This window comes from Leptonotus elevatus, chromosome 3, assembly GCF_054856555.1.
Source record: "Leptonotus elevatus isolate MCC_2025b chromosome 3, RoL_Lele_1.0, whole genome shotgun sequence".
Classification (NCBI taxonomy): domain Eukaryota; kingdom Metazoa; phylum Chordata; class Actinopteri; order Syngnathiformes; family Syngnathidae; genus Leptonotus; species Leptonotus elevatus.
The window spans coordinates 16,607,277-16,628,501 of NC_141241.1; the positions used below are offsets into that span (position 1 = coordinate 16,607,277).

At 38.2% G+C, this 21,225-nt stretch overlaps 1 protein-coding gene across 1 annotated transcript in view; it reads left to right on the forward strand.

Moving 5' to 3' along the window:
• The window catches only part of zfhx3b (zinc finger homeobox 3b), a 336,831-nt gene that overhangs the window by 98,983 nt on the left and 216,623 nt on the right, over nucleotides 1–21,225 (forward strand). The window contains exon 5 of the mRNA XM_086070592.1: nucleotides 14,233–14,273. The gene's annotated coding sequence lies outside the window, so the exon portion shown is untranslated. The remainder of the gene's footprint in view (nucleotides 1–14,232; nucleotides 14,274–21,225) is intronic.

Sequence of the window (21,225 nt, forward strand, 5' to 3'; positions counted from 1 at the left end):
AACATCCATGTCTGTCTTCAGATGTGTGCTGAGAGATGTGTGTCAAATCTCCAGAGAGAGGCTTTATTCAGAAAGGTCAACGGGTTCACTCCCTGTCTGACGTATGAAAGAATATTTTTAATATCATAATTTTCGACGTTCGTTCTTTCAAAAGCGGCGTGGTAAATAGCATCAGCCGCACCTTTCAATTTCATCTTTAACTGTCGGCGTGCCTCGTAAATTATTTCTCCTCCATATTCATAACTACAAATAAATCTCTGTGACCTAGAATTCATTTTAGGGTAATTTCACAAACACGCGCATCTCTCAATGCTTTCCTTTTTTGTTGTGTTGGATCGGGCTCACTCTGTCACCGCTTGTTGTGTTTCTGGGACAATCGAAAATGGGTTTTTGCTGCGTTTACTCACTGCTGACGTTGCGTTTGGGGTTTGTAGAGAAGTGACCCAGGTGCGGAGTGTGAACTGATCAGATTGTGTACATAGATAGCCATTGTGTCGCCTGATATTGCACACCACCTCATCTGAAGTCTGTCTCACCCTACCGGTTGTTATATGCATTATTTTTATTTTTTTTGATTAATGACCCCGCTGGGGCGTGTCCGTAATGCTATGACTTGGAGGTAAAATTGAAATGCATGCACCGGATGCACAGAATTCTGATATGATTGCCTAATATACTTACTTACAAGCTATACATTTAAAAAGAATGCGCGGAAAGCCGACAGATTTCAATGTCCTCGTCTGTAAATGTTACATCCTTTTTTGTTTTCTAGTAAAGTCGCTCCGTGGCAGCAGAATGTTTCATTTCCTCCTGGAGATTGTCTTCACTAATGCAGAGGGCTCTTAGCTCTGGGAGAAGCCAACATTGTGATGTCTGATAACCAGATCAACCTGAGGAGAATGCCAACAGCGGAACACATAAGAAAAAAGTTAGTCCGATTTGGGGAGGGGAACAGTACGTGGGTCAAATCATACGAAAATTTAAAGGGAGAGTTTGCAATTTTCAGGAAAAAAAAAAATCACTTTTTGTCTTATGTAGTAAATGGATACTTTACGCATGTTCTCCATTTGCTTGGGTAAAAAGCTATTTTTTTTCTATATTTACTGTAATTTGATCACATGTTTTTTTATGTAAATTTGAATACAACTATTTTAAAAATAATATCGCTGGCCGATGTTTGTCGACACGTCACTAGATAACCATCACATATGTGTAAACGTTAGGATACATTCAGCGTTAATCCTGAAATAATTCAACCTTTTTAAAACGACCGAGTGAGGTTCTACTATGGTTGCGGAAGATGCGGCACCGGATGGTCTTTTCAGCATTACAATAAACTTTGGAGAATGAGTGGTTCCTCCAGAAACAGCACACACATGGACAATTCTCAAATGATTTTGTGCTGCCTTGCGTGCATCATCAAAAGATTGCTGCTTTGGTCCGGTGTCTCAGTGGTATTAGCGGCGTCATTTACGAGCGCTCGCATGTTGGAAATGACGCTACATAAACAACCTGCGTATACAATTGCGTGATAAATGATTGACACTTTGTAAGTTACGCTTTCTTTCTCTGATTGGTTGTTTTTCTTGGGCACTGTGGTTTCTTGTACAGTGTATTGAATGAGAGGCACAAGATGAAGCCAGGAACTGATTTCTTTTTTTTTTAACAATTATATTTATCATGTCAAGTCATAATTACTGTTTTAGCAAATATGACAAAAAGTTATTTTTGTTGTTTCTTTTAATGGCCAAACTCCCACTTTAAATACTTTACCATATTCATACAGTAAGTGGACCTGTTAACTTTACCTGTATAGTCTACATACACTACATATAAAGGACTAATAAAAATATTAAGTTTACCTTAACCACGTCAGACTCTGTGCTGTTAAATAAGCATATTCCATGCAAATACTATATATTTCAATCATGAAATAACAATGCTACAAATAAAAAACTGCCCCCCCCACCCAAAAATTATTATTATTTTTTTTTATTTTCCAATTTTTATCTTTAATGTAACTAAAAATGACTTCATTATGTTTCTAAGTACAAATACATTAAACAGCAGAATTTGGACAGTGAAAATGTGATGTTTAATTAATAATATAATAATAATAATAATAATAATAATAATAATTATTATTATTATATATTTTTTTGATTGCTTTAGCCACATCTTTACAACATGTTCCCAAACTAATCACATGTATTGTTAGTAAATTTTAGATACGCTTGAACCGGTAAATTCAATGTTGTACATTGTAACATAATACAATGGCATTGAATCGGGTGAAATGAAAAAATAAAAACATATATATATATATATATATATAAATATATATATATATATATATACTAGTATACATATATTTTAGGTTATAAATAATTTGCCATTAGCAGAAATATGAGCTCAAACAGGTCTAACAAAGTTAAAATTTGTTAATGTATGTATTATAAAAAAATATTCCCTATATCTGTCATATCGCTAATTACAGTTCATCCGTTTGTGGAAGTGTTAATAGTGTCTGACTAATGCATTTTTTCTTTTTCATGATTATTCTTTTTCTTTCATGAGAGCAGGTTGTCAGTTGCTCACTCATCATGAATTTTGTCAGTGGGCAGATACTGGTAAAATTCTGTGGATTGTACTATTTAAAAAAAATACATATTTTTTTATTTTGGACTAATAGGAGCATGTGTCTGAGTGTGTTTGTACAGATGAACATGAAAAATGGGGTCTGGGACTGATGGGGTCGTGAGGGGGCCAAGCTGTCCCTGGCCATTCATTCTCTCTGGCCCTCCTGTCTAATTAATGGGCCACATTCATACACGTTATTGCACCGGAGGGTCTGTCACTCATTAATCATGTGACCTTCTCTGGCACCCTTAATGACCTTGGAGGAGTAGATCAGCTGGAGACAGTTGGAGCGCTGGAATTAAATTGTTTCTCGAAGTGGTCATGGTCATATCAGGCACTTGAATAGCCACTCAGCTCCGGCCCTCTCTGGTTACACGTTGGTGGACGCCTGCCCCATTGGTGCCCACTGTCACGATCATTAGACATACTTTGGTCGTCACCATTGGCCCTTAAATATTTGTTGTTGTTTATACAATTGCTTGTAAGTTTGAGTTTGTGTGCTCGGTGTTAATTGTGTTAATGAAGTCCCATGTAGGGCAAGAAACCAATAATTGGCATTGATGATGTCTATTAACTTAAGGTAGTAGACCCATGTGATATCTCTTAGCCAATCATCAAAGTTTCTTCGGACTCACATTCAGCAGTTCGTGTGTATCTTCAAAAGAAGGGACATTTTGAGGACAAAAATGTCCAACTTCTAGAAGCTATTTGTGTTCAACGTGAAAGGCTCTCTCTAAACATTGGTGCCAACACTGAGAGTTGCCAGAAACTGTATTCAAGTAAAAGTGTTATAATAGCTTGGAAATGTTCATTATAGCTATTCTATTTTATTCATATTTTTTTAAACTTTTTTTTCCCAGTTTAGGTAGTTTTAACCCCTTAGATGATTGCAGTGGACGTGACATATTTGCGCTTTTAAACCAATAAAATGCATAATTTGGATGATGTCAACACTTCTGGTTCATGATTGGATCCTAGCTAACCAATCACAATCGTAAGTTGATTTGCATGATGTTCATGTTCAAATTGTTACATATAAGCTTGTCATATTATCCTGGCATCCACTACAACAAATAAAAACATTAGATAGCCCCCCCAAAAAAAAAAAATCCATGTTGTTCTTATGTGGGAAAAGAGTAAAAATCAGAAGAAAAAAAATGCCCAGCACAAAAAATGTGGGTCTGAAGGGGTTAATTTGTTTCCAGAGCAGGTTTGTTAGTTTTTGCTCTTTCTTTTTGTTGTTTTCATAAATGATTCATTTTAGTTTAATTTTATTAGTTTTAGAATGAGTTTAAAATAAATAAATGAATAAATATTTATTGAGTGCAACATTAAGAAAAAAAAAACTATCCACAAATCAATTACAGGTACTGTTTAGCACTACATACCACTTGTCAGTCATAGTCAGTGGATGGATGGTAGATAGCTAGCTAGCTAGCTAGCTAGATAGATAGATAGATAGCTAGATAGATAGATAGATCACATTAAAGTTCCATTTGAGAGATCAAAAGAAAAAAAAATAACAGACTCATCCGGCGTTATAATGTAGTGCACTTCTGCAACACTGCTAACTACAACCACAATAATAAGAAACTCGTTAAATGAACACCTTTTTTTACAGTCTCAATCCAAACTGAGCATGGAAATTACTTAACTAACGTGTAAGTGATTATAATGCTGTGGCTAGTCAGTGTGTTTATAGTTTACTGCATGTATCAGTCGTTTTGAGAAGGCATCGAAAAAGAAGTTGCTTACGAAGGTTGAAAACTTTGACGAAAGTAATTGTAAGGAAATGTATGCCTTTTGCCACTAAATCTGTGACACTCTTCTTCACGTACTGTGTACAGTATTTCAAACTGTTATGAATCCAAAAGAGCTCATTTCCAAAAGCAGATGGAAAAAACTTTGAGTCGACTGTTTTTCCTCATCGTGTTTTTGTTTTTGTTTTTCTGTTAAGCACCACAAAGTACAAAAAAACACATTTGTGTTGCCAATATATTTATAAATAAATATACTCTGGGAAAAAACAAAACAGATTTCATCATGTGTCCAAAGTTTAAACGTTAGGGCTGCCACCTTCTTTTCACCATGGCAACATTGAAATGTCGGCTTTCTTCTTGGTGACATTGAAATGGAGTGATTTTGTTTATCCTCGCCTTTTGTTTATTTAACATTTTGCACAGCGGGGGAGTTTCAGATAGATTGTTTTCAAGACAGTCCCTGCAGACAGCGAGCAAACACTCTACAGCTTCATCAAACACGACTATCTTCAACTTTCCCCCTCTGCCGCGTGCAGGGAAATGTGACTGAGAGCAGCATTGTAATGGAATATGATTGTAAACCATTGTCATAATTTTTTACTGTCTGCGTCTCTAACGATATGCAAGCGCCGCTTTTTTAGAAGCCTTCTTTTCCCAAGCTCGGAGTAAGTGCACCCTAAATAGGAAGGAAACTCATTGATGGATAAAAACATTGTCGTGTGGTGAACATTTGTGAGGATGATACTCCATTTTTTTCCCGTCTCCACAAAGGCTTCAAGAAATGAAATCCAACCTGAAGTTAAAACAATGATTGTGTGAGTCATGAAGTTCAGCACCGCACAAAATAGGTTGGGGATTTATTTTGTTCAGGTAACCGAATTTAATTCCAGCATTAGACAGAATTTTGATTGTCCATGGTCAAAAATAGGTTGTGTGACGGTAATTACGCCATGTTGCTTCCTCTCCTTGCTCCCAAGCAATCGTTGCCTTTTTCCTTCCGTCTTTCCTTCCACCAGCTTTCTCCCTGGCGAGAGTGCAGGCTTGATTAATATTTTCCACTCTTCCGTAACCATGGAAATAAGGTCACTGCATATGATACTTAATTGAATCTTCCCTGTGCTTTTGTGTGCATCTCCTGTGTCCGGACAAAAAAAATAAAAATCTTCCACTGATGACTCCGACCCCTGTTCTCCACTCCGCTCCCCTCCATCTTCACTTTCATTTTGTGCCCCATGAATTTATTCATATGTTTCCGCTGCTACCTCTTTTCTTAGACGCCCTTTCTTCCCCCGGCCTAGTCTTCCCTGTCTTGTCCTGTCAGAGTATTTTACTATCCCCCCCAACCCTCCCACCCCCCACCAGCATTGTTCTCTCGCATGCTTTGTCCCCCTACAAAGCATGTAAGCCAAACTCAACGTTATTTAAATGTGGCCTATGTTTATACGTGCTTGCTGGACCAACACTCGAATTACATATTGCTGTTTAATCTCCACGTAATGCACAGCGCCCTTTTCCAGCAAAGCATTTGCATACTCAAATTAGTCTCGGGCACAATCATTGCATGTAATTCAAATGACACTGATGACTCAAGTGGCGGAGCCAAAAGTCTGTCGGAGAAGCAGTGGGTCCTCTCAGAGCAGGTGTTCTGATTAATGACTAGCAAATTGGGGTCCTCTAAGATGTGGACTTAAGTGGGGGACGTGTCTCCTCTTCACACGACGCATGGACCGGTACGTAAACACAAGCCCGAGCGTCTTTGTTCAGGCAAGTAGAGAAGCTAATCCATGACAAGAGGAGGTCGACATTCGCAGGGAGGAAACAGTCGAGTGGATAAAGAGCAACACGATGAACATACAAGCAAGACTCGTGTTTGACTAACATTATAGGGACCAATAAACAAAATCAGTGCGTTTTGCTAGTGATAGCTCTGAGAATAAATGGGATTTTCTGTTTTTTCAACTCTATTTTCGAATGTACACATTACTACTGAACTATGCAATTTTTTTAATGTTAACTTTTTTTGTGCTGAAAGTACCTGAACATAACACGAGCAAGTTTTTTGCATGAAACATTACATTACATGAAAAACTGTATGTCCAAATTGTATTTTTTCTGTGTTGTTCCATAAAACAATATAGTAGAATATTTACCAACAAAACTAAATAAATAACACATCTTCTCCCTATTCACAAGTGAGAGCTTGTAACACTAACGAGTCACATGACTGAAATCTGAAAATGTCCTAAATTGGGCATTTTACCTGAGGGGTGTGCTCACTTTTGTTGCTAGCAATTTCAACATGAAATGGCAGTAAATGCATATTGCTATGCAAGCTTTATTACTTCACTTTGTAGCATATGCGTTTTCCATAATATTTTGAAAAACACACGTGAGAAAGTGCCCAGAAAATGCACATGCGACAGCATTTCTGCTTCTGACTGTATGTTAAGATTTAAAGATTAAGTCAGTTACTGCAGTTATTGGACATTCAATTGAAAATTGTTTCCAAAACAAGTACCAATGATTCAGACATAAGCATGGAAGATTGTACAACTCTAGGGGGAGCCTGGGAGTCAAAAGAGATAGACCCGACGACTCTTTTAATGAACTATATTTGCTACATGTTCTCATTTTTCTTTTTTGTCCACAATGACTAAATAATTCAAATAGGTAGTCCATTTGGCGCATGGTATGCCATTTTATCTGAAAGGTTACATTTGTTAATGTTGGTCCATTGTAAGGGGAGTCATGTTTTCTCTAATAAAAGTGGGACAGTGATCTCAAGGCAATCATTACACTCAAATAAAACAGAGTCATATGCGGAAAGAGGCGGGGGGCGAAAAACATGTATACATCAGTTCTGACATGGCCGCCATAAAATAACCATTAGCAGTTAGCTACAATTTGAAGTGACAGTCTATCAATAATATCACTCTGAAAATGGGACAGGTTTGTTGCTGTCTTTAAATCATCAGCGAGGTCCATATCGCGGAAAAGCATGCAGGTATAGGAAATGCATTAAGGCTTGATGTTAATGGGTGTGGCGAGAGCTGGGGGACACCCGGGGGCACATCGCTCACATCTCACTGGGCCACCAGCCGCCAATGACAGACTTTCCTCTTAGCGTGACAGCGACTCACTCAACATAACTTGTGATTGAAACTGTCAGTAACAGGCTAATATTAATAATGAGTTTGTTATTGGGATTTCTATTATATGATGTTTACTATATGAACAAACTTGGGTGTATTTGGCTTTTGGCTGAGATTTTGGGGTGAACAATCAAGTCCGCTCCATCATGCAAGAAATTCAGACATCAACCAACAGTTCATCATCAGTACAAGCTGGCTTCAGACAGGACGTTCTCAGATGGATGTAGCCAATGAGTAAGAGTATCAGCTACAGAGAGACTGGAAGAGTAACAGAAAGGTAGGGCTGGGTATTGATTCTAATTTCCTCAATTGATTTGATTTCGATTCACAAGAGTTCAGTTCGATGCGATTTCAATTGTTTTCGATTCGATTCACTTAAATTCAATCCGATAATGATTCATTATGGTACATCAATTCTTCTTGAATATTAAGGATATGATAAAAACTCCACAATATTAATTCGTTAAATGATTTCGTTTATTAATTAATGAAAACAACGTGCATTATAATCACTTATGTGTTAAACAAACATTGACATCAGCAAGGATGAGATGAAAATAGTTTATAATTGCAATAATTGTAAATATAAATACAAAATATTCTGAATTGTTTTAAATTGCAGTAAGTCAGGTATTTCATAAATGTAAGAACATATTTAAATTCATGTGAACAGTAAATTTCAAGAAAACAGTAAGATACAAAAAATGGCCTTTACATTTTTATTTTCTTATGACTTTACAGAAAAGGTGATATTAAAATAATCGATTAATGGTTTTATGAATCTATAAAAAATGTATCTCAAAAAGTAAAGTCAATTTGATTATTCAATTTTTTTTAAACCCAGCCCTACACAAAGACATAAAAATGGATATATTCATGGATTACATCTGTTTCTGCAAGGTCAAATTACATTCACCTGTAAAGGTTTGCAGTACATTTTAGGTTCATACTGAAATCCATCTTGACTCCAAAGCCGACAGCCAATGAGAAATACACGTTAGCTGTTGTGATGTATACATCATGCAATTTCTGTATTATTGTAATCCCTTCATACTAAGTCGAGCGAAAAAAAGAAAGAAAGTAGTCGGACGAATATGTGCAATATAAATTCACATGTATGAACGTATGGTGTTCCACAGGGTTCAATTCTGGAGCCTCTGCTGTTTTAATTGTATCTGCTGCCCCTGGCTTCCATACACACTCTTGCCTATATTCGCACCTGTTTCTTCTATTTGTGGAAATCTGCTTCTTCTTTGACAATCACACCATGTTTTTGTGGTACAATTTTTAAAAAGTACATTGCAGTGTAGTATTGTATGTGGAGCCTCAAACCCTGAAACATGGTTGCAGTTTTTTTTATTTCAGTTTTGCTCAATGACTTGCTGTGTCACCGACTGTAATTTTCTCTTTGAGTGGTGTATGCATACTTATGCGGTCCATATTTTTTCCTTTAGTTACATTCTTCTTTTGGACGGTAATTTGTTCTGCAAGTGCAAATTGTAAACATACACATTTACCAAGTGGAATACATTTCGGTGGCATTATTTTAAAACGCCCTTGACCTCTTCCAACAAGCGATACTTTCAAGTATTTTCTTTGCAAACTCAAACTTAAATATATGTAAACCGCATGCAAATAAGCCCTCATAGATACACAAACACACACTAATTTCAATTCACTGGCATTCCCTTCCTCCCAAGTGGGGCATTTGTCTACAATCAAACTAAGTGTTGCATATAAATGGCCCTATTAATGAATGGGACACACAGCGCAGGGCACACTTCTTTTCTTCCGCCACGTCGAATGCGGAAACAAACGGAGGCTTTCGGATGCCCATCTGTTCCTCGCACACGTCCGCCCATCGCCATAATGTGCCGGCGTAACAGGCTGCCATTGTAGCAACAAGTGTGCGCACATTACCACGCTTGCCAGTTCCCGTCACTTGGCAGCGTGCCTGCTAAGCTGCCCGCCCCCTTATCAGAGAAAGACTGGATTGTGCCAGGGGAGAGCGCTTGGGGAGTTGGCTCGGAAGTGTGACGAGGAGGGGGATTTGATTTACATACTGCCGCTTAGGCAACACTCATCTGATTCTAAACAGCGCCAAAGCAATTAAGGGTCATTAGTCCTTTTGTTTTGTCTGGTGGCACCGTGTAACAGCGACAGCATCTGGGGCGCCGTGACCCCTGCGGCGATTGCCTGTGGGAATGTCGGCACTATACGAGGTGGCGCTCCCGCCCCCGCCGCCTCATTCACGGCTGCCATTGACACAGTGCGTGTAAACAAACACTCAGCGCCAGGCTGGCACTGCATGTGAAAGCACTTTGGCAAAAGCCCAGCTCTGGAGTGTGCAGCTGGTTGCAGCACATGCCGGGTCACCGGGCTCCAGTCTGCTTATCTTAATTAGCCTCATCAGTTTTTTTTCAAATGGGCGGCTTTGCCAACTGGCAGCATTCAATTAAACACTCAATAGCAATGTAAATGGAACACAATGGTGGGTGTGCTGATTTAAATTTATTGGAGGGGCAGGAGAAAACACTACTTGATTCAAATGATGTTCTCTTTACTTACGTGAGTGCTTGCATTATTATTTTATTTATTTATTTATTTTTTTCGGGCAGAGTGGCTATACTGTATATTGACCATTCACAGTGGATAAAGAAAGTCTTGTTCAAATGCCAGGTTTTTGATACAAACAGACAAACAGAGACCAAGATAAACCATAATGTGGCCTATAATTGAAAATTTATTTGCTTTTTGAACAGAAATAATGTGGTTGCACAAGTGTCCACACCCTCTTATGACTGGGATGTGTTCAGAATCAATCACATGTAATTACAAACTCTGGTTAAATAAATGCTAGCACACACCTAACTTATTTAAAGTGACTGTGGCTAATCCTAAATGAAGTTCAGATGTTTTAGTAGGCTTTTCCTGGCTTAAAAAAAAAAGTTTTCTACCAGAAGCCTGAAAGTTTTGTGCTAACTGAGAGATTTCAACTTCGGTAAGTGGTGCTAACTTTATTGTAGCATTGCTAGCTTGCTTCACACTTCGACAATTAAACAAACTCACCATATATGCCGACCTCCACTCTTCTTCATCCAAGCAATCTCCTTTTTGAACCGGTAGATCGCCGTGTCGTACAGCTCCGTGTGCATTCAAACTGCGGCGGTCAAGCTATCCTCCATTGCTATGCTACACATTCTGCTCACAATCACTTCCTGTGTTTTGTCTGCTGTGTGACGTGGACTAACTCGACACCGATTAGCTGTCGCTAACGCGATGACGGCAAAAGTTCAATTCAGCCAAAGCCGGGGAAATGGGCGAAGTAGCGAAATGCTCACCGGAAATGTTCCAAACGTGCCGTCCAGCACACCATCGCCCCCCTCCCACATATATAGCCAAAGGTACACAAATTCTGCAGTGAAGCATGATGGAAGTAGCATTATAAATTGGGGCAATTTTTCTTTAGCTGGATGTAGATAGAGCCTTTGACAATGTGGAGGGAATTACAAACAGTTCAGCATTGCAGTCAGTGTTAGCTTTAAATCTAGAAACTTCTGCTAAGGAAGCTACAAATGTCAGGAAAAACCTCAGAGAACATCTGAATTTTGGGGTGGAGTTCATCAGAAGCACTTTATTTGGATGCCGATTTGTGCTGACTCCCATTTAACGTGTTTGAATGTGATTGGTTAGTTATGAACACAGGCACGTCACACCTATAAGATTATGTGCACACTATTGTGAATAATAGGTCAACAATAATGGTATAAAACATTTTGAAATTATTCACCTTGTTCTATTTTTTTTTAATATTACAAACATTTTCATTTTCAAGGGTGTGTAGACTTTTTCTACCCACTGTAGTGTGAGGGAAATCATCCTAACATGTTTCACTTATATTCAAGCGCATATCCTCCAAATACAATTTAATAACACTGAGTAACATTGACTCAAGGACAACTGTGCATCTGTAATGAAGGCTGGGATGTACTCGGCAATATGTTGATGTCTGTACCTTTCATTACCCACGTAGCGGGCTGCAAAGTGCTCAGCACTTCTGCCTGTGCATAAAGGATTCAAAAGCTACAAAAAGACTCACAGGTGTGGGATGGAATGTGAATGTCCACATGTCCACTCGTGTGCCTGGAAGACCCTCCCCAGCCGGTATAGAAAAACACTTACTGTTAATGTAAATAGCAAGGCGGCATAAATCAGGCGCCCGTGCGCAGCCCGGGAGAATATCGTGTAATAGTTATTGCAAAATGAAGTGGCATTGGGATCAATATCCCACTATATCTCACTGTGGCGTAATGGCACCGAGGGAAGCTGGAGGCCAAGGGAGTCCGGTCCCTCCACCCCACCACGGGCCAATAAATCTGCCCGACCTGCAGCCTGCTTATTAAAGTGCATACTCAATTGGCAGCAGCCGTCCCAAAATACAAGCTTACTTACTGACCTGGAGTCAAGGGAATGAATGGATTTACCTGGTCTTAGGGCGGGGGGTTAAGGACTGATTGAGGTTTCAGCTTCCTTTTGCTAGGCGTCATGTCAGCGCACTGCAAAGTGAGACAAAGTGTCGGTTGAAGTTCAGTATTAGCGAGGCTTCTGTAAGTTTGATGTTACAATGACATACCTGTTGTCATGATATGTTGTGGCATACAACATAGGGACAAGCTATCATCATGACAACAGGTATGTCATTGTAACAACATGTATGTCAACATAGACTCTGCTAGCTTATTGCTAATGCTAAGAGCGTCTACGCTGTGGCACTATAAACCTTTATGCAAAAGAGTGAACGCAAGCGGTGCAGCAACAGACACACAACAGACAGACAATTTAACAGTACTGACATTCAAGAGTGACAAATATTAGTGCTGAACTTTTTTGTAGAGAAAGATTTGTGATGTCTCAAAGAATACTATATCCAACTGTCGGTTTTATACTGCCTCCAAGTGGCTAAGGTTGGTACACCAAAAAGAGCAGCACAGCCATTCAATTGAAACAGTGTGCAAAAGTAGACTAACTCTGTTTAATTGCATTAAATTATGTCATTATTGTATGTTTTTGTCCTCATTAAAATACACATTAGCACATTTGCTGTTGCTTTTGCAAAGAAGGCTTGAACGGATTAATGACATTTCCATCCATTTCAATTGGAAAAGGTGATTTGAGATGATATTAGCCTTTTGTTGATGCCATTGGCGCCATCAAACATAAATCCAGTAAGGCAAAAAATGGTTGTGGTTTAAAAAGAGGATACTAGGTAAGACATCTGTTTAAAAAGGTTTAGTAATGCACATTACGGCAGTTTCCGGGGCCTTTCAGGTGGATGCTATAGATCCCCTTGGAATACTAAAACCAACTCCGTATCATCATAGCGGTCAGCAACGCTAACAACCCCCTGACCTTGGCGGAGGTCTGCACTCGCTAGTACTCACTAGTTTACTTTGTCTTTAATTCATCTGATCTTGAGATGCAGTGCTCCAGTGCAATGTAAGCTTTGCAGTTCCCCGAACTTGAGATTAGTCACTAAAATTAAACTATAATGTATTGCTCACCGAGGGAGTCCGGAACGTCATCTGTAATTATTTCTTCACAAATGAAAGAAGAAAGGAAATTATTTTCAAGGTCAGGTTTCCAAGGTTTGGATCTCCATCTGAAAAATGGTGATTAAGTTTTAATACAGATACCAGATGTGTCTGCAGAATGTCATTGAGGTGCAATGTTGAAAGCTGCCATTGGATAGTAACAGAGTATACATTGACTCATCTATATTTTTACCATGTTAACAAAATCTGAGGTTGAGGCGTTGTGACCAAAATGAGTTTATATGAGGAATAATATGCTCTCTCCTCTTGGATATAAAAAGTCTATGCACCCCTGCTCAAATGCCTTGCAACCTTTAATCTCTATAACGTCATTGTCGGGTGAAATACATCTTTCAAAAGGAGAAGTACAAATAAACAACTGAGATAATATAGTTGCATAAGTGTGCACGCCCTCTTATAACTGGCTATGAGGCTGTGTTCAGAATTAGCTTTAAAAAAAAGGAGGCTCTGATAAACTCTATAATGTTCAGATGTTCAAAACAACTTTTGGCCTCATTTTTCATCTTAAAAACAACAACACAAAACCCTGGTATTTAAACAGTGGTGTCTAGACTTCTTATATTCACTGTATATATTTTGAATACGAATCAGGATGAAATAAAAGTCTACAAATCAGTCGCTTTTATTTCACTTTTTTTGTGTGGCTTTTTTGTTTTTCAAGCACAAGTTGCAGTATAACTTAATGACAAACAGCATGCCCCTCACAGTTTGAATGGAATGCATAATAATAATAATAATAATAATAATAATAATAATAATAATAATAATAATAATAATAATAATAATAATAATAATAATAATAATAATAAAGGCTCTTGTCCTATTATTCAGATTGTATCCATCCATACGTAGGGCTGTGCTGCAAGCTAGGTTCAGCTTTGAGGCAAATATTATTGGCCAGTAAGATGGATGTTGGCATGAGCTTGGGAATTAGAATGTCAGGAAAGTACAATGAGTGGTAAGACCTGTGGTTCACTGCTGCTGTTTTTTTTTCTCTTTGCATACAGTCAAGGATACGAGATTTAAGGCTGCATGTCAACAATGATGCGCTTCTTTTATGTTTTGCAGGCATAAGACAGTGAGGGAAGCACTCCTCTGCTTCACAGTTGGTAAGTGCTTCCTTAAAACTTTTTTTGTTCTGAGACTTTTTTGTATAGTTTCCACATTGTCTAATTTCTCCTGAAAAAAACTTGGAGAAAATATGGGTAAATAAACGGATTGTTTCAGATATAGCCTACGGTAATTCATACAGTTCATCCCTTCTCTCAAGTTTGCCCACACTCTACCTTGCAATGTGCAAAATTACAATGGCAATATTGTTTTAATAACATTTTTGGAGTAAATCCAGTCTACATCCTGCATAATTCATTTTGTAAGACATTCTGTTCAAGTTTGATTTAAGTCTTCTGGTGATTCAAATACACAAAAGTTACAACACATCATAACACAAACACCAGAGGTGGAAATGAGCCAAATATTGTACTCAAACATGCTTTTTGCTTTAGACAGCAAAAGTAAAAAGTCCTCCAAATAATTACTTGAGTAAGTAATTGGTTAAAAAGCTGCTCAAGCAATGAGTAACTGGTGAGAAACTTATGATTTATTATTTTTAATGAAAGCATTTAATGCCAAATAGACAAAAATAAAAAATTGGAATGTGCAGCTTCAGATTTTGCCCAACAATGTCACTTTTTTTAAAACTTAATTTTCATTTGCTTTAAACAATTATTAACAACATACATTTCCTTTTGTTTACATATATATTCACATCGTACAGTCATGCATAGTTTTCATATCTTTATACAATGACCAAATAAAGAAAAATGGAAAATATTGGCAGTTCCATTACAACCATACAAATAGAGGGGACGAAGATGGAGAAGGGGGGGGGGGGCTAAGTCCACTCTGAATGCTCAATGCCATTCCAAAATCCCTATTGTGCACTCCAATAAAATACATGTTACATGTTAGCTGACATAGGTTGCTTATTCATTGTATTAGTAAGGTCATGATGGGCTTCCAACGTTTCTTAATTACAGTTTAACAATGTCACTTTTAAAACTACTCATACAAAAAAAAGTTGCTTAACTTTAATGGAGTAAATGTATTGTATTATTTACGACCCTCCTTTTGACTAACCGCGTGTTATGGTTGCACTTAACAGTTGTGTAGAACTAAACCAAATCGTTCTGAGCGGTGTTTCTAATATATTGTCCCTCTGTGCTGCTGAATAATCTCCTTGGTGCATGTTTCCAAAGTGTTCATATTTCTAATCATCTAATCAAGTATGTGAAACCCACACATGACTTAAAATAAGACAAATTAGTCCAAAACCACTAAACAGGGAATCATTTGTTTAAATATAACAGGCCAATATGTTATACGATAAATATAGCATATCACATGGTGACAAAAATCCACTCTAAAAAGCATTTTGAATGAAACATGGTGGAGCCATGTAACATGAGCCAAGGAAGTCGGCATAAACATTTAACCTGGCATGGAGCATTTTCTTACATGCCTCTCAATGGATTTATATTTTCTGAGTGGACCGAATAAAATTTCTGACATGCTATCAAAAATAGCTGGGCAATGTTCCTACAGTCACATCAAGCATGTTGATTGTATTGACCTATTAGTTTCCTTGATTTGTGTCATTCTGTTGGGCCAGACATACAACACAAGCTGTTACCACAGGTGTTAATGTTAACAGGAGCTGATGTACGTAAATGATATGCAAATGAGATGTAAACGTGACACCCAGACTGACCTGTGGCTTGTGTGTCGATTTGTGACCAGCGGCTGACCCATCATCCTCTACTAAATGACTTGACAATAGAGCAATGTATTGATCTGGACGGGCTTCAGGCAAAAGGGTCAAGAGTGTGACACACGCTCTACATCTGCGTTATGTCTGCAGGTGAAATGTAGCATGAGCAGCCCGATTTCTAATAGTTTGCCTTTGTCCAGAATCACAATCTATTTGAAATAAAACAATCAAGATGTGCTTTAAGGTTTGTTTTTCACCTTTCATTTGAGAGGTTTAACCAAATTTCCCCAAATTATTGAAAGGTTGAGACAAAAACAACAACACATTCCAAAATGGATTGATTTATCTGTAAAGTGCTTTAACTTAAGAGCAAATTGCTTCCACGTGTGGCCAGATATAGCAGATACAATGCAGGGGAATCCCTTTCCCAACCACTAGTTCACCGTATTGCACACTGAAACTTCCCCATGGCTCTCTCTCTCTTTCTCTCTCGTGCGCTGCTTCTTTTGGAGTGACCACTGATAGAGCAACATCTGGAAGGAGCAGCAGTTTTCCTTCACTGTGTTGTTTTTGGGGGGGAGATTGTAACCCTTGATAATCCGTCTCCCTCCTCATTAAAGGAGCTGAATAAACACAGGCCTCTTCCAGTTGTTCCTATGAATTTCCTCAGCGGGCGTCAGGAGACCTAAGCAGGGGCTACCGGATCAAAGCCGCCGGCAGCCCCGAGTTGCACCCAGAGTGAGATTGTGTTCCGGGGTTGGGCCCATTACCTTGCTCCCCGAGAGCCTCCGAGGCCACTAGGTCACACACGCAGTCGGCTCGCTGGCCTGAGATCAGCAGAGGAGGAGGAAGAAAGGGAAAGCAGAGCAGCAGGAAGGGAAAGCGGAGGAAAGCAAACCAGAAAATATGATTAGGCTGGAGGAAAGAAGACCTGTGTTCTGTATGTTAGGACAGTTTAGTCTTACGCAGCAATTACGACAATGTTTTTTTATGATCATAGATTAAGAGCCCTTTTTAAATTCATAGTAGGGAAAACCCACATTAATTAAACTGACATCTTACAAGCATGCTGGGTGATGAAGTGCTGACTCCATGAGGGAAAATATATAATAATAATAATAATAATAATAATAATAATTTTGAGGGGGAAAAGGGTCTACTCATGACACCAATCATACAAGCTCATCTGCAAAACTCAGTTGAGGCAATGTCACGGCTTGAGCTGGCACGGCCTCATTAATCTTCATTGATTAACAACATAAGAGCAGCAGAAAAACGATCTCAGAAGTCTTGCCTTTTTTTTTTTTTAAAGTGTCTATAAACAGCAAAATAATGACACAAAACACACTGCCAATACATCAAATTAGTTTATCATCATTTATGCTGGACAAGACAATATCCAGATTTAAACCCTATTTGGCATGTAATTTATACGCTAAAAGGGAGACTAAAGGGTATAATTACCCAAAACAAACATCATTATACATATAACAGGGGTGTCAAACTCATATTAACTCAGGGGCAACATGGAGGAAAATATTTTACCAAGAGGGCCGGACCGCGGTGAAATCAGTAGTTGAATGTGCATGTCTGTATTCGATTTATGTTGGTTTATGTTTTAATTTTTTAATTTTTTTCAACAAATCGTAACTTTTAGTTGTGTGTAAAATAATGACATCCAGGCCAAGTTGCGTTGCTGACCTGAGGATTGCTTGTGAAATTACAAATTTATGTTTTGATTTTGGCTGTCGGATCAATTGTTTTAACATTACTCATTTCTTTACTTTACAAGATCATCTCAAGGGCTGGACTAAACCCCTTGGCGGGCATGATCCGGCCTGTACGTTTAATATACAGTATATTGTAAGTTAACAATTCTCATTTAAAAATTATTGTTGTTGCTTGGAGTATTGGGTCGACTAAATTCATAAAAAACTGTCAATGACACGTCTCATCACTTTCACCATCTTGCTGTTCAAGTACGTGTATGTGCTTATATTATATAAATAGATCCAACGCTGTCTGCGTGTCCGCAAATGTCACTCAACTAGTGGAGTCCACGAACAGGCTGATTGCGCACCAGGAAAAGACATCAAACCGCTCACATTTCTTGGTTAATCCAAGGCTTTAAAAGTTTAGTATATGCACACGAGAGCAATATTTCCTGACATTTTCAGTTGACAAACAGCCATCAATAAGATCCCAGGCACGCACACACACGGAGGCTCATATTGGATATCCTATTGAAAATTCTATTGAATAATCTCATTCAGATTTTGAAAAAATGCTAAATTAAAGAACAATTATGAATACGCTACGGAAAAATGCTTTTCACTTAATATCGAGCAGCTTGGTTTTTATTGTGCATAGCAGCAAACTGTGTTTTCTTGTCTTTTGTGAGATTTCGGGCTGACGGACATTGCGACTTCAGCCACAGTAACGATTTTGCTGCTAAAACAGCACATTTGTGTTAGCCTGGTTTGTTATAAATGGAACAGTAGGAATACTAACTGTGTCAAACTGTCATCATCAAAGTAAGTAGACTTATTTTGGCCTATTAAACTGCCTACGAAGAGCAGTCTGATGAACCCTCGTAGCATATTAGGCACTTGCGTAGCGGCTAGCAGCTAGCTACTAACTGCTAACACTGGGAACAGATGCCGCATTCTACAATTACAGCGTAATTAATTATTTTTTTAGTACCCTTAATTAGTGATTGAATATGATTTCTGGATGATATTGTGTTGATGTTGGTGGAAACAGTTTGTGATAGTAATTTAAATTTCAACTGGGCTCCAACTTCCAGTCCAGGAAGGCGAGTCCAGTCAGCTGCCTCGCCACCACGGCACCACCGTTGGCATATTTGAATAAAACATGTTTGCTTTGGTCATTTAGCTGCACTTTTTTAAAGTATAAATTATAAAATACAATAATAATTTGAAATTAATTTTTTTCCCCAATATTTACATGAAAATGAAGCTCAAGTAAGCTAAAGGAAAGAAAGCTAAAGCTAGCAACTCTACTTGACCATTCACACTTGCTAAAACATGGGAGTCTCTATTTGACAAGTTCAGAATAAGAACAGATCTCACACACACACACACATGGCAAATATGAAATGGTCAATGTAATGAACTTATCTGACTTGCTGTACGATAGGTAGGGATGTGCTTGGAAATGACCATCGTGTTTGTGGGATTGTAAATGTCCACAGTGCGTGTGTGCGCGCGTGTGCGTATAAATGGCCCCGTGGTCGTCATCAGGCTCCCATCAGCCCCTCCATTAGTTACTGAGCTGCGGGTCTGTGCTGGGGCCCACCTGCCCTGAATACAAATTAGGTGAGGAGAGTATGAGCTGCAAACACAATGAAGACAAACACACACTCAGAACTGATACAATTTATGTATGATGCATTGACTTCATTTATTACGCCCTCCTAAAAAGAATAATTGTGTTGTGTGCACCTAAGTGAGTGAGATGCTGCATCCGAGCCACAAAATAATAGTTGATTCCAAATATTTCCTCCGGTCGTGAAAAGCACACAGACATGCGAGTACTACATCCGGCAGCTGGCGGCACATCATAGCTTACACACCCTGAAATAACGTCACACGCCGCACGGTACACACACCGGCGGCCCCGCACAAAGGCAAACATGGTCGCCTACTTCGCTCGTCCTCTCAGAGCCTCGGACCCACACACTCGTGACGAGAAATCTGCAGGCAGTCATTACAGCGAGTCGAGCAAACATACGGCCGCCATGCTCGCTCACAATGTTTTCGCACGTCGCACTGTTGTGTTGATGCATGCATGCGCTGACAAGCATACAGACACGAGGATAAAATGTGTCCATTTAATACATCAGTGGCTGTTTACTAGGGCTGAACACATTTTTTAAATATTGTAATTGCATTTTTTTCACCCTCAATATTGCCATTTTACAAACACAAGCAATACATTTATCTGTATAATAAACATGATGAAAATGAAAATGTATTATACATAAATGTTTTGATCTTATAGGTTAGGCTTACGCTAAAATAAAGGTAAGACAGTTCATTTAGCTACTTCAGTTAGCGTTGTTAGCTCACTAACCACTTTAGCTTGGATTATTTTAAGTGATCGATCATACGACTGGCGGTCGACATAAAATAAGTCATAAATCAGATTATAACAATAGTGCAAACAAGTCTATGGCTTTATCATCTAAATTGCTAATGTTTCTTGAAATAACATGTGGACTGCACTTCTTAAGCCACTGAATAAATAACATGTATATACAGTCACATAATATGAAACATGTCATGCCGTCATAACATCCCGTTACCATACATTCCCCTCTGAATACAACTTTGCCTATTTCTCTGTCTTCCTTTTGAGAAATATTTGATTTTTTTTCTCAAACGCCAATCACACAAACAAATAACCCAATAAATATGATCAGAGTTACCACAGAGGATGGAATGCGCGAAAATATCATTTTCAAGGTCATTTTCTCCTTCAAAATAAATAGCTTTTAAAAAAAAGTAGGAAAGCGTTTTTTTGTGTGTTTAAAAAATGTATTAAAGACTTACTTTAACTACAGACATATCCATTGCTGTAATGATATAAGCATATGCAAAAGATTGAAACAAGGGGTTCTTGATGGCAATGTTTTTAAAATGCAGATATTGTAAATCCTAATATAATGCGTTGAAAGACTCGTGAGCAAAAAATGTGAGGTATAAGCACTGCATGATAGCAGTGAACTCAATTTAGCGAATACTTCTTCAAAAAAGGCTTCAAGCTGTTTAATGCCACTCCCAGTTGAAGTTTATTGTCAAATTTAACATAAAAACAACAGCATTTGGAACAAGAAACATGTTTTCGCTTTGCCTTGGGAAATTTCGCTTGTGCTAACAAATAGCATCAGTGTTAGATATAGATGGATATGTTTTTTTTTTTCCAGGGCCGTCCAAAAAATTTTTTTTGTAGAAATGCCTATCTTGACTTTTGTTGTAATGGCTTAAAGCATGTTTATTAAACAATTTTTCAGATTTTTCAAAATGTAGAATTTAAAAAACAATTATTTTATTAATTTATTCTTATTTTAGACCAAATCCTTTAAAATTTCTAACAAAATGTTCAGAGATCTCCTAAAGTTATTAGCACGTCTTAAAAAGTTAAATGAAAACTTAAACAATAAACGCCTTAGCTCTCAAAAGTTTTCTACAGTAAATATTGTTTTCCAAAATTTTTAAATACCTGAAATCTTAAACTTTCACATTTCAGAAGGTTCCCAGGGTCAGCTG